This window comes from Ptychodera flava, chromosome 7 (genome assembly GCF_041260155.1).
Source record: "Ptychodera flava strain L36383 chromosome 7, AS_Pfla_20210202, whole genome shotgun sequence".
Lineage (NCBI taxonomy): Eukaryota > Metazoa > Hemichordata > Enteropneusta > Ptychoderidae > Ptychodera > Ptychodera flava.
In genome coordinates this window covers 25,380,702-25,392,744 of record NC_091934.1, presented here as the reverse complement: position 1 = coordinate 25,392,744, position 12,043 = coordinate 25,380,702, and the positions used below count along the sequence as shown (strand labels likewise).

General features: G+C 37.6%; 1 protein-coding gene across 2 annotated transcripts in view; it reads right to left on the bottom strand.

Moving 5' to 3' along the window:
* Window positions 1–12,043, bottom strand: part of LOC139136179 (mannan-binding lectin serine protease 1-like) — a 75,313-nt gene that overhangs the window by 16,842 nt on the left and 46,428 nt on the right. Inside the window, exons 4-5 of one of the 2 annotated variants that reach the window (XM_070703929.1) lie at window positions 11,563–11,684; window positions 75–256 (exon numbers count right to left, since the gene is read on the bottom strand). The exons of the other annotated variant lie outside the window; for it this stretch is intronic. The gene's annotated coding sequence lies outside the window, so the exon portion shown is untranslated. The remainder of the gene's footprint in view (window positions 1–74; window positions 257–11,562; window positions 11,685–12,043) is intronic. 2 annotated transcript variants of the gene reach the window in all.

The following is a 12,043-nucleotide window of genomic DNA, read 5'->3' as shown; positions in this document are numbered from 1 at the left end:
TAGTGTAAAAATGTTACGTCAAATGATATTTTAATATTATTAATAGGATTTAAGCCCAGTGGTTTTATTCTTACCTTTACAAATACAGCTAAACAGGACATAAAATCAATCATTTGAAAGGCATTGAAATGTAGGGCAATGACATGCTCTGTTTCAGCAACAATGGTCCAATCGTGATAGTAACGTCCGCTGTAAATAAGGGTCCTGATGTCAAATTCACCTGAATTTGCAGTCAGCAAAGTAGTCCTTGGTTTTACTGGAGACGAAAAAGATACTGTATGATAATGTTTTATAAAGCCAAAGCAACACTGAGAACTGGGAAAGAGAACATGAGTTTCGTACAAAATCCCCCTAACCACACCAAACGCTTCATGCAACATGAAACAACATTGTAAGAGTGTGTGTAGCTAAGTTCACTGAACACACTTTATGCTGATCTTTATTGAACAAAACTTTAGTGATAAATTTATCAGAACAAAAGCGTTATATAAGTGTGTTTTTCATGTTCAGAACAGTAATAAAGTATTTGTGCGATGACCAACCGGTACTCCAACGAATCAAATGTAAAAAATGTGAAAGAGGCTCCCCACCTAACTATCCAAATGTGTTTGTGTCGAGTTTGTGTTTGATTCGTTTCGAATATGTGTTCCTACATTCTTATCCGATTGTTGTGTTAATAAAAAAGTTTGTTTCGCCTCGGATATTTGTAGGGAAGTTTGGATTAGTGTGTACGGTAATGTTTTGCCCAATTTCATGAAATACCTTTGTGATCTGCTTTTTCATCACAAAGGTATTTCATGAAAGGGGCTGAAGATCACAATCGAGACAAACAAGAAAATAATAAATTTCTTGGGCGTGACATTTAATCTAAATGACGGCAACTTCTATCCGTACTGTAAACCAAACGACCAAACAATGTATGTGTCTAATCACCCACCAACTTTAATTAAACACATACCTGACGCAATAAGCAAACGCATCTCAATGATATCCAGTGATAAAGGCATCTTTGACAAACACAAAGGTCACTACGACGCAGCGTTAAAGTCAAGCGGGTACACAGACCAAATTGAATATGTCAAGACCAACCAATCAGCGAGGAGAAACAATAAAAGGAAACGTAACATCACGTGGTTCAACCCCCCTTTCAGCAAGAACGTGGAAACTAATATCGGCAAGAAATTCCTTCAACTTGTTGACAAACACTTTCCAAAGGGGTCTAAGCTTCATAAGATCTTCAATAGAAACACAATTAAAGTGAGTTACAGTTGTATGAAGGATATAAGTATAATCAAATCACATAATAAGAAATAATCATAGGAGACCAGCGTCAAGATCGACCAGCTGATTGTAATTGCCGGGACAAGTCTACATGCCCCTTGAAGGGGAACTGTCATGTCAAAGGTGTGGTTGACAAGGCCAAGCTTCAGGTATTAACGGGGGACAACACGGAGGTCTACATTGGACTCACTGATAAAACCTTCAAGACGCGCTACGCTAATCACATGCAATCGTTCCGTAACGAAAGATATCGTCAGTGCTAGGAGTTGTCCAAGTACATTTGGTCCTTAAGACAAAAGAGCCAGGTCTCTGATATTTCTTGCTCAATCATTGACAAATCATTAACTTACTCTAACATAAACAAGCGATGTAATTTTTGTATATCAAAAAAGCTACACATTATCAACGCTGATAAATCACGCTGTTAAACAAACGCTCTGAGTTAATTTCAAAATGTCGCTACCAAAACAAATATTATTTATCAAATTTTAACACCACCTACAAATAGAATGGTACGCCCTGATAATATATATAAGACTATCGAGCTAAGAATCCTTTCAATTCTTCTGTCTGATGATTGCAAGATGTATGAAACTTAAGTAACAGATATAATTTAATTACTTGTACTTGGAGTAATTTGTATTGTTATTTATAACGTTCTGGTTTAGCATCGAGCACTGTAATTTCCCATATATATATATATATATATATATATATATATATATATATATATATATATATATATATATATATATATATATATATATATATATATATATATATATATATACACACATCCTCGTATGCAAGATAATGACTTTACAATGTTCAATAATGTTGGTCGCAGCCGGATTTACATACAAAAACGTTGCGTTCACAATGCTGCACACAGCAGGGCTTGTGTGTTTCACAAGACTATAGAAGAACCGTATTAGCCTAGCTGTGAGTCCATAGGTGTGGTGTTTTCGGACGGGATTTCTGCCTGTTACAGGCTGGTTTTGATTTTACCTTTTAACCTGGCGGGGTTAAAAACGTATTAGTCAAACTAGCCTCTAAAAGGCAGAAGACCTGTCCGAAAACCCACGGCTATGGACTCACAACTACGCAGTAGCCCAGCGTACGATGCTGTGTTTTCCCAGAGTCATACGATGGTGGACGGAAAGCGGTAGGCCTATAGCGCTGCGCTGGGAACACTCAGTATCGTATGCAGGCCCATGGCGCTAAAAAGTACCATGGCAGGGCTAAGAAGGACCCTGGCTAGCTGCAATAATTGTAGCCCACGGGCCGTGCACCGGCTTTTCTGACGTGTTGGCTGTGCAGCGCCGGCCCGTTGCGGCCGGCGCTGCACAGCCAACACGTCAGAAAAAGGCGGTGCACAGCCCGTAAGCTGCATTTATTGTAGCTAGACCCTGGCGTGACTAACGCTAATACACGTGTAGTGCGGCTTTATACAACCTTCCACCACTGCCCTGCTGACTGCCATCGACAAAACCGTTGGTAGCGCCTCTGATTTACGACGCGCAGTTTCTCTGCCGAAAACAGCCGATTTTGAATCTAAAACTTGCATTGATCTTCGTTTCGAGCACATCCACCTCCCCTAGGTATACGATGTGCTTAGCTGCGCTTGTAAACTTACGTAGACCCCACTTTTCTCTCTATATGCGAGGGAAGCGTTTGTATCCACCGCCATACTAATCTCATTCCATCCTTGAGCACTCAGGCGAAAACAAACCTTGCAAACAAAAGAGGATCGCGATATCGAACTTCAAAAGTCAACGCTCTGAGAGGCGTGCAACAAGAGAAAATTATGAAATATGTAAAATTTTTGTAAAAATATTTATTGAATAGAAAATGGTCATCGTAGATAGTAAATAGCTGAGTGGTGGTTATACAATGCGATATTGTGCCGTTTTTTGTCCCTTGCCGATCTTATCCGTGCGCATAGGCAGACGATCAGATTTAGTACCTAATCATATAAACAGCCCAGATAGGTATGAACGTGAACCTGCTGAAGACAGCTACTAAACCGCTGTACAGTATTTATTTTCTTGCGTACTGTATGATTTTTAAGTCGCTTCTCATCATGGTTGTGGGTGTCCTGTAGGCTGTTCATATATAAGTCGTTCGTATTTGATGTAAAAAGTATCATATTTCTGGCACAGTTATCGGAATGTACATTTTGGAAAGTTACGCTTTTATACTGTCTGTCGTGTGGACGTTTTTTCTGTCAAGTTCAGACTAACAAGTCAAAAAAATTGTGTCATTTCTTGCATTTTCCTCTAAGTCAGAAAAATGCTGATATTTCGGGAAAAATAAATATGGCCAGTCGCACTGTCAACAAATGCCCTGCACAAGTACCTCCAATGACTGAAAATGTAAAAGTCATTAAAGTCATTTAAGGTTCCAAGACAAGAAATTGACCTTTTTAAGCTAACAATTCTCTAGTGGTTAATAAGTTGAAAGACCCCATAAATTATAACATTTCTGAAAGCCTAAATATTGGGGAACATTTTGGTTACCATAGTGTCACCGTTATTTACATAGCTATCATGTGACAGGTAATTTGCATAATCTTTCAAAAAATCGGTTGTCCCTATGTTTTGTTTCAATGCTTTGAATTATGTGGCTGAAATTTGTGTGAGAGCAAGCTGTCTTAAGGATCTTCCAAAGTGTGTCTCAGAATTTTTTTAAACCTTTTTTAACAATTTTTACGCCAGGAAAACTTCCAGAGCGGTGAATTTAACCCTGGTTGATTTCTTTAAAATTGTGCTCAACTAAAAACTAGTAAGATATAAAAAATCTGAGACACACTTTGGAAGAGCGTTGTGACAGCTTGCATTCCAGCAAGTTTGAGTGAGATATTTTGAAGTATTGAGACAAAACATAGGGAAAACCGATTTTTGAAAGGTTATGCAAATTACCTGCCACGTGATAGTTATGTAAACAATGGTGACACTGTGGTTACCAAAATCTTACCCTATATCTTGGCCTTCAGAAAATGTATAATTTACGGGGGTTCTGAGCTTATTAACCACCAGAGAATTGTTAGATTAAAGAGGTCAATTTCTTGTCTTTGAACCTTAAGAATCGATAGTCAGGCTTGAGTTAATCCGACTCTGTCCAGATCCGCACGGCACCTGCTGAAGAGCACACTAAATGACGATCGTGTGACAGTATGCAAATTCTGAATTCCTGAAGTGCCAAATAGTAAAAAAACTCCACATGGTGACCTACCGAACAAAAAGTATTGTTCTTAAGTACAAGACATATATGACTTAGATGCTATAAAAAAACTTTAAACACGATTGGAACTAATTTGGGACAATTGGATGGTGAAGTAATGTCGGTTTAATCTGCAAATGTTACCTCATCTGCTTTTCTTTTTAAGTCGCACACTTGTTTTTGTGAGTAATTTGTAATATTGCAACATTCAGCTGAAGAGCACCTAACACTTTTGAGAAGTTTGAAAAAAATGATCCAATTATCAAGAATAAGTTCCAATCGCTCGGGTTGTTCAAAAGAGTCGACAATAAGCTTACCGGAAAGTTAAATATTCCACCAAATGAACATTTTTATCTCTGAACTTTTAGGTGTAAAAAATGAATAATTCCAGTATGTCAGGCTTGTTTCTTTTAAATTTAAGTCTTTACTGTCGACAGTTTAACTCTTGTGTTATTGTACGATGAGAATGAGAAAATTGCATTCACTCCATGGACTTAAAACGAATGGTTTCACATACTGATCATTGTTTGATTTGTAGTAAATGAAGCATTGTGAGCCCATCTTTTTTCTATAATATTTTATTTTAATATGCCAGAATTCAAAAATCAGGGATATACTCAGTGTCAAGTCTCCCGGTCTTCCATGTGTTGCTCTCTGGCCTGATCTTGTGTACAAGTATCACTTTCAGGAGCGTCATTTGACCGAAACTCTTCTTCAACTACATCAGAGTCAGAGCTATCACCATCTCTACCGGTATGTAGTGACAGTGACACTGCAAGTAGGCAGTAGCAGGGCAGTAGTTGTATTAACTTTGATAATTGTGACAATATTTTGTTCAGTTTATAGGACTGTGATGTTGTTCTTCTCCATACATCATGTTGAACTGTCCAGTATACATCTTGCACACAGCATGTGTATGTGTACCGAGCATTTGTATCATTGACAAATTACTTTCAGTCTGGACTTTAATTCAATCATCAAAAGTATTCATGTATGCAGGCTTTGTCGCCAAACTAAATATTGTGTGTTCCGGCATGTTGTAGAGAGACAATAAGAAACGGCATTTGATACATTGTACACAAATATTTCAAAAATAGCGTTAATGACACTGTAGCTCCATCCTGGACTATTTAGTGTTTGTTCTCTGGTCAGATATTTGAACATGTGTGAAAGGGGTGAAGTGCATGAAGTGAAAATACTTAAATGTAATGTACTGGAGACAGTGAAATATGTTTATGTATTTATTCAGAATATAAAATGGAAAATATACAGAATTAGAAATATCGAACACTGTGATACAACCATTAACTCAACAAGTCATTGACAATGACATAGTCCCCACTTGTAATAGGAGTATTAGTCTTGATGGGGCAGGGAAAGTGGTCATTAAGAAGTATCACTGGAGTGTATATGTTGAGATCTATGGGCACATAGGTTTATGTCGTTGTTCCCAATTGGAAACACATGAGGCATGTCTAAGTTATGGTTCTAAATCGGGAAAAAAGATCAGACCTCTAGCAGTACTGGCCAGCCAAGAAATACATATGCGCATAGTAAATGAGATACAAGATGGGACATCTTAAGGTCTACTATCCTATCAAAATTGGAGGGTATAGAACTTGTGGCTACTGAGATATGCACATATATGTATAATCAAGGTCAAAGGTCATCGAGGTCACATGACATTTAAAACAATTATATTGCTAATTAATCCCTATATGCCAAAAAATCAGACCTCTAGCTCTATTCGCTTGCCAAGAATTAGATGTGTGCACAATTAATGAGGTAAAGTGTGTGTTGTTATAAGGTCTCCCATCCTACTACATACAAAGGACATAGCACTTGTGGTTACTTATTAATTGATATAAACATATACTTTAAGTAAAAGGTCATCAAGGTCACATGATATTTGGTCAAAAATTTCTCTTCTATAGTTATCCCTATATACCAAAAATCAGACCTCTAGCTCTATTGGCTTGCTCAGAATGAGATATAGCATAATTAAAGAGGAACAGTATGTGGCGTCATAAGGTGTCCAATCATACCAAATATGAAGGGTGTAGCACTTGTGGTTACTGAGTTATGGACAAATATGTATATTTGAGGTCAAAGGTCACAGAGGCACGTGAAATTCGTCAAAAAAATTGTATTGCTAGGTTATCCCTATACACCAAAAATCAGACCTGTAGCTCTATTGGCTCGCTCTAAATTAGATATGTGCATAATTAATGAGGTACAATATGTGGCGTCATAAGGTGTGTCCCATCATACCATATATGAAGGGTGTAGCACTTGTGGTTACTGAGTTATGGACAAATATGTATATTTGAGGTCAAAGGTCACCGGGGTCATGTGACATTTTGTCAAAAAATTTGTATTGCTAAGTTATCCCTATACACCAAAAATCAGACCTGTAGCTCTATTGGCTCGCTCAAAATTAGATATGTGCATAATTAATGAGGTACAATATGTTGCATCATGAGGTGTCCCATCATACCATACATGAAGGGTGTAGCACTTGTGGTTACTGAGTTATGGACAAATATGTATATTTGAGGTCGAAGGTCACCGAGGTCACGTGACATTTTGTCAAAAAAATTGTATTGCTAAGTTATCCCTATATACCAAAAATCAGACCTCTAGCTCTATTGGCTTGCTCAAAATGTGCATAATTAATGAGGTACAATATGTGGCGTCATAAGGTGTCCCATCATACCAAATATGAAGGGTGTAGCACTTGTGGTTACTGAGTTATGGACAAATATGTATATTTGAGGTCAAAGGTCACCGGGGTCATGTGACATTTTGTCACAAAAAATTGTATTGCTAAGTTATCCCTATATGCCAAAAATCAGACCTCTAGCTCTATTGGCTCGCTCAAAATTAGATATGTGCATAATTAATGTGTCCCCTCATACCATACATGAAGGGTGTAGCACTTGTGGTTACTGAGTTATGGACAAATATGTATATTTGAGGTCAAAGGTCACCGAGGTCATGTGACATTTTGTCAAAAAAATTGTATTGCTAAGTTATCCCTATATACCAAAAATCAGACCTCTAGCTCTATTGGCTTGCTCAAAATGTGCATAATTAATGAGGTACAATATGTGGCATCATAAGGTGTCCCATCATACCATATATGAAGGGTAGTAGCACTTGTGGTTACTGAGTTATGGACAAATATGTATATTTGAGGTCAAAGGTCACAGAGGCACGTGAAATTCGTCAAAAAAATTGTATTGCTAGGTTATCCCTATACACCAAAAAATCAGACCTGTAGCTCTATTGGCTCGCTCAAAATTAGATATGTGCATAATTAATGAGGTACAATATGTGGCGTCATAAGGTGTCCCATCATACCATACATGAAGGGTGTAGCACTTGTGGTTACTGAGTTATGGACAAATATGTATATTTGAGGTCAAAGGTCACCGGGGTCATGTGACATTTTGTCAAAAAAAATTGTATTGCTAAGTTATCCCTATATACCAAAAATCAGACCTCTAGCTCTATTGGCTCGCTCAAAATTAGATATGTGCATAATTAATGAGGTACAATATGTGGCATCATAAGGTGTCCCATCATACCATACATGAAGGGGGTAGCACTTGTGGTTACTGAGTTATGGACAAATATGTATATTTGAGGTCGAAGGTCACCGAGGTCACGTGAAATTTTGTCAAAAAAATTGTATTGCTAAGTTATCCCTATATACCAAAAATCAGACCTCTAGCTCTATTGGCTTGCTCAAAATGTGCATAATTAATGAGGTACAATATGTGGCGTCATAAGGTGTCCCATCATACCATACATGAAGGGTGTAGCACTTGTGGTTACTGAGTTATGGACAAATATGTATATTTGAGGTCAAAGGTCACCAAGGTCACGTGACATTTTGTCAAAAAAAAATGTATTGCTAAGTTATCCCTATACACCAAAAATCAGACCTCTAGCTCTATTGGCTCGCTCAAAATTAGATATGTGCATAATTAATTAGGTACAATATGTTGCATCATGAGGTGTCCCATCATACCATACATGAAGGGTGTAGCACTTGTGGTTACTGAGTTATGGACAAATATGTATATTTGAGGTCGAAGGTCACCGAGGTCACGTGAAATTTTGTCAAAAAAATTGTATTGCTAAGTTATCCCTATATACCAAAAATCAGACCTCTAGCTCTATTGGCTTGCTCAAAATGTGCATAATTAATGAGGTACAATATGTGGCATCATAAGGTGTCCCATCATACCATATATGAAGGGTAGTAGCACTTGTGGTTACTGAGTTATGGACAAATATGTATATTTGAGGTCAAAGGTCATCGAGGTCACATGACATTTTTATCAAAATATCCGAGATATCTGCGTGAACGGATGGACTCACGGATGGACGAACAGACAGACATGACCCAATCTATAAGCCCACTGGACTTCATCCGTGGGGACAAAAAATTGTGTCACTGCATCCTTTTTGCAATATGAATACGATGAGAAACTAAATTTTTATTTTTCGTGGCCTTATACATGGGAGTCTATGGAGATCTGCCTTATACATGGGAGTCTATGGACGTGTAAACTAAAAATATGCAAATTTCACCACGATTTGCCCAAATTTGGGAAAGGTAACTCCTATGCACTTCCATACCAAGTTTCAAATCAATCGGACTTGTGGTTTCAGAGAAGAAGATTTTTTGACCAAAAATGGGAGAAAATTACAAAAAAATTCATGAAAAATAGCAAGTCCAAGATACTGACCCAAGATGTGCACAATCATTTCAGGTCAGCCTAAAGTACTTACATGCTAATTTTTCATGTAATCTGCTCAGTGGTTATTGAGTTTTTTCAATTTTGACTGTTTTACATTTTTTCACTTAATTTGCATATTTTTGGCAATGACAACTTCATTTGAAGAAAATCTCATTACAGCCCATCATCCATGTACACACCAAATATCAAGATGAAATGTGCAGCGGTTTTGGAGTTTTTGATGTTGACGGACAGACATACAGACATACAGACATACAGACACACACACAGACATACATACATACAGACATTTCCCTAGCCTATAAGAATAGCTTCCATTGCCATATATACATATGGCTATGGGAGCTAAAAAATACCGACAGTTGCAGCTTCTGCCCCATTACGAAGCCTACTTGATTTTATTTCCGTCAATCTATGGCATTCATGCATTTTTAGATTTTTTCGACACAAAAGTCTTTAATCGCGACAAAACGGTTCTAGATTTTCTTCTGTTATTACTTAGAACCATTGAATGACAGAAAAATGTTATTTATTTTTCATTGGATTACCGAGCGACAAGCCTTTGGTGAGGAAAATGTAAAAAGTGAAAGGAACAAAAATATAGTCGGCCCCCTCCCCTTATAACAGAGGCAAACGTTCAAGTCCCCTACCACTCGCCCTTCCTCACCATATTTTGTGGACGCAGCCTAAGGATAACTTTGATTTTGTCACGGGGGTCGTAATCTGCAACTGAACTCAATCTCGCCAAAAATGGCTGCCAATCTAATTCGGGCGAAGCACAGGTGGGGATAAGATCGGCAGGGGATACAAACTGCACTGCACCGGCAATGACTCTACTTGAGGCGTCGCCAGTTAATCAACACACCTCAGTGCGCCAAGCAGAGTTAATGTGTCACACTCAGCTAGTGTCTGGACTCCCTCACAGCCTGGAGGAGCTGTTGATCCATAGCTGTGCGTTTTCAGACGGGATTTCTGCCTTTTACGTGCTGATTTTGACTTATACGTTTTGGCGGGGTTAAAAACGTAAAAGTCAAAACACGGTCCCTCTTGGTCAAATCCAGCATGTAAAAGGCAGAAATCCCGCCCGAAACACCACAGCTATAAGCCTGGCCCTCAGCTGCTACGCATTGTGATCGGTGTTAAGCCCTGTTCTCTGTTAGCCGGTGCAGCCTGCTGTGCTGGCTTCGGAAGTACGAGGCTTCACCAACTCAGCTGGCTCTTGCTGAGCCAGACCATAAAAGTAGTAGCCAGTTAGAGGCTTTGAGAGATTCTCAGCTAATGGAAAGTTCAAATGCACTTATAAAGCACAAGCACCAGCACTATGCGTGTATTAGCGTTAGTCTTGCCAGGGTCCTTCTATGGTTTTGTCAAACACACAAGCCCTGCTGTGTGCAGCATTGTGAATGCAGTTTTTGTATTTAAATCCAGTTGCGACCAACATTATATGAATATTTGGAAGTCACTATCTTGTTTCAAAAAGGAGGACACACACACACACACACACACACACACACACACACACACACACACACATATATATATATATATATATATATCAATTTTCTAGTCCCATCTGTTTCAAAAATATATATTATATATATATATATTATATATATATATATATATATATATATATATATATATATATATATATATATAAAATTTTGCAGCTGCATGAAATCGAGGCTGAATGTAAATGTTTTCAGCTGTATGTCTCGAAAGCGAGGCTCAATGTAAATTTTCGACCTTTATCCAAGTCGAGGCTCTATGTATGTATGTATGTATGTATGTATGTATGTATGTATGTATGTATGTATGTATGTATGTATGTATGTATGTATGTATGTATGTATGTATGTATGTAGTGTGTTTGTATGTATGTATGTATGTATGTATGTATGTATGTATGTATGTATGTATGTATGTATGTATGTATGTATGTATGTATGTATGTATGTATGTATGTATGTATGTATGTATGTATGTATGTATGTGTGTATTTGTAGTGTGTATGTGTTTATGCATGTTTGTGCGAATGTATGTATGTACGTGCGTACGTATGATGTATGTGTGTCTTTATGTATGTATTCTACATGTATGAATGAATACACTATATGCGTGCGCGTATGATTATGTGTATTTTTTTTAATTCCTCTCTATACATATTTTCCATCTATTCTGTCTTTGGAAATAAGCTTGATTGTGTAAATTGTTTTTTTTGCTTTGGCGTCTCGTATGTGTCAGTGATAGAAATTCTGCAAAATGAGAAGTACCTTTCAACACCAACCTGTGCAAGTCAGACCATCTGAGTCCAGCCTGTACTCAGGAGAACATGAACAGTAAAAGCCACCATAACATTGTGACATTGATGTTCACAACCACCATTCTGGGCTAGACATTCATTAATATCTGAAGATCAGAAATATAAAAAATTAAATCACTCATAAACCTAAAGCAATAAAAATATCTGTACATACAGTATACTAATTAAAACTTTGGCCGAGAAATATCGTTCATTTGTCCTATTATTTGATCGTCAAAAACACAAAAAATGATAACATTATTACATCACATTGTATCAGCGTTTCAGTCACGCCAATGGGCGATTCTATTTGGAAGATCCCTGACGCCAGCCGCGATTAAAAAAGTATTTTAGCAATGCTAAAAAGGGCCCCTCGACTAATTTAGAAGTACAAAGAGCTATAAGGTAGCTGAAAAATCGGCCTTAAAACTTATTAATGAGTAATCTGTTGAGTAAATTGCAAGAG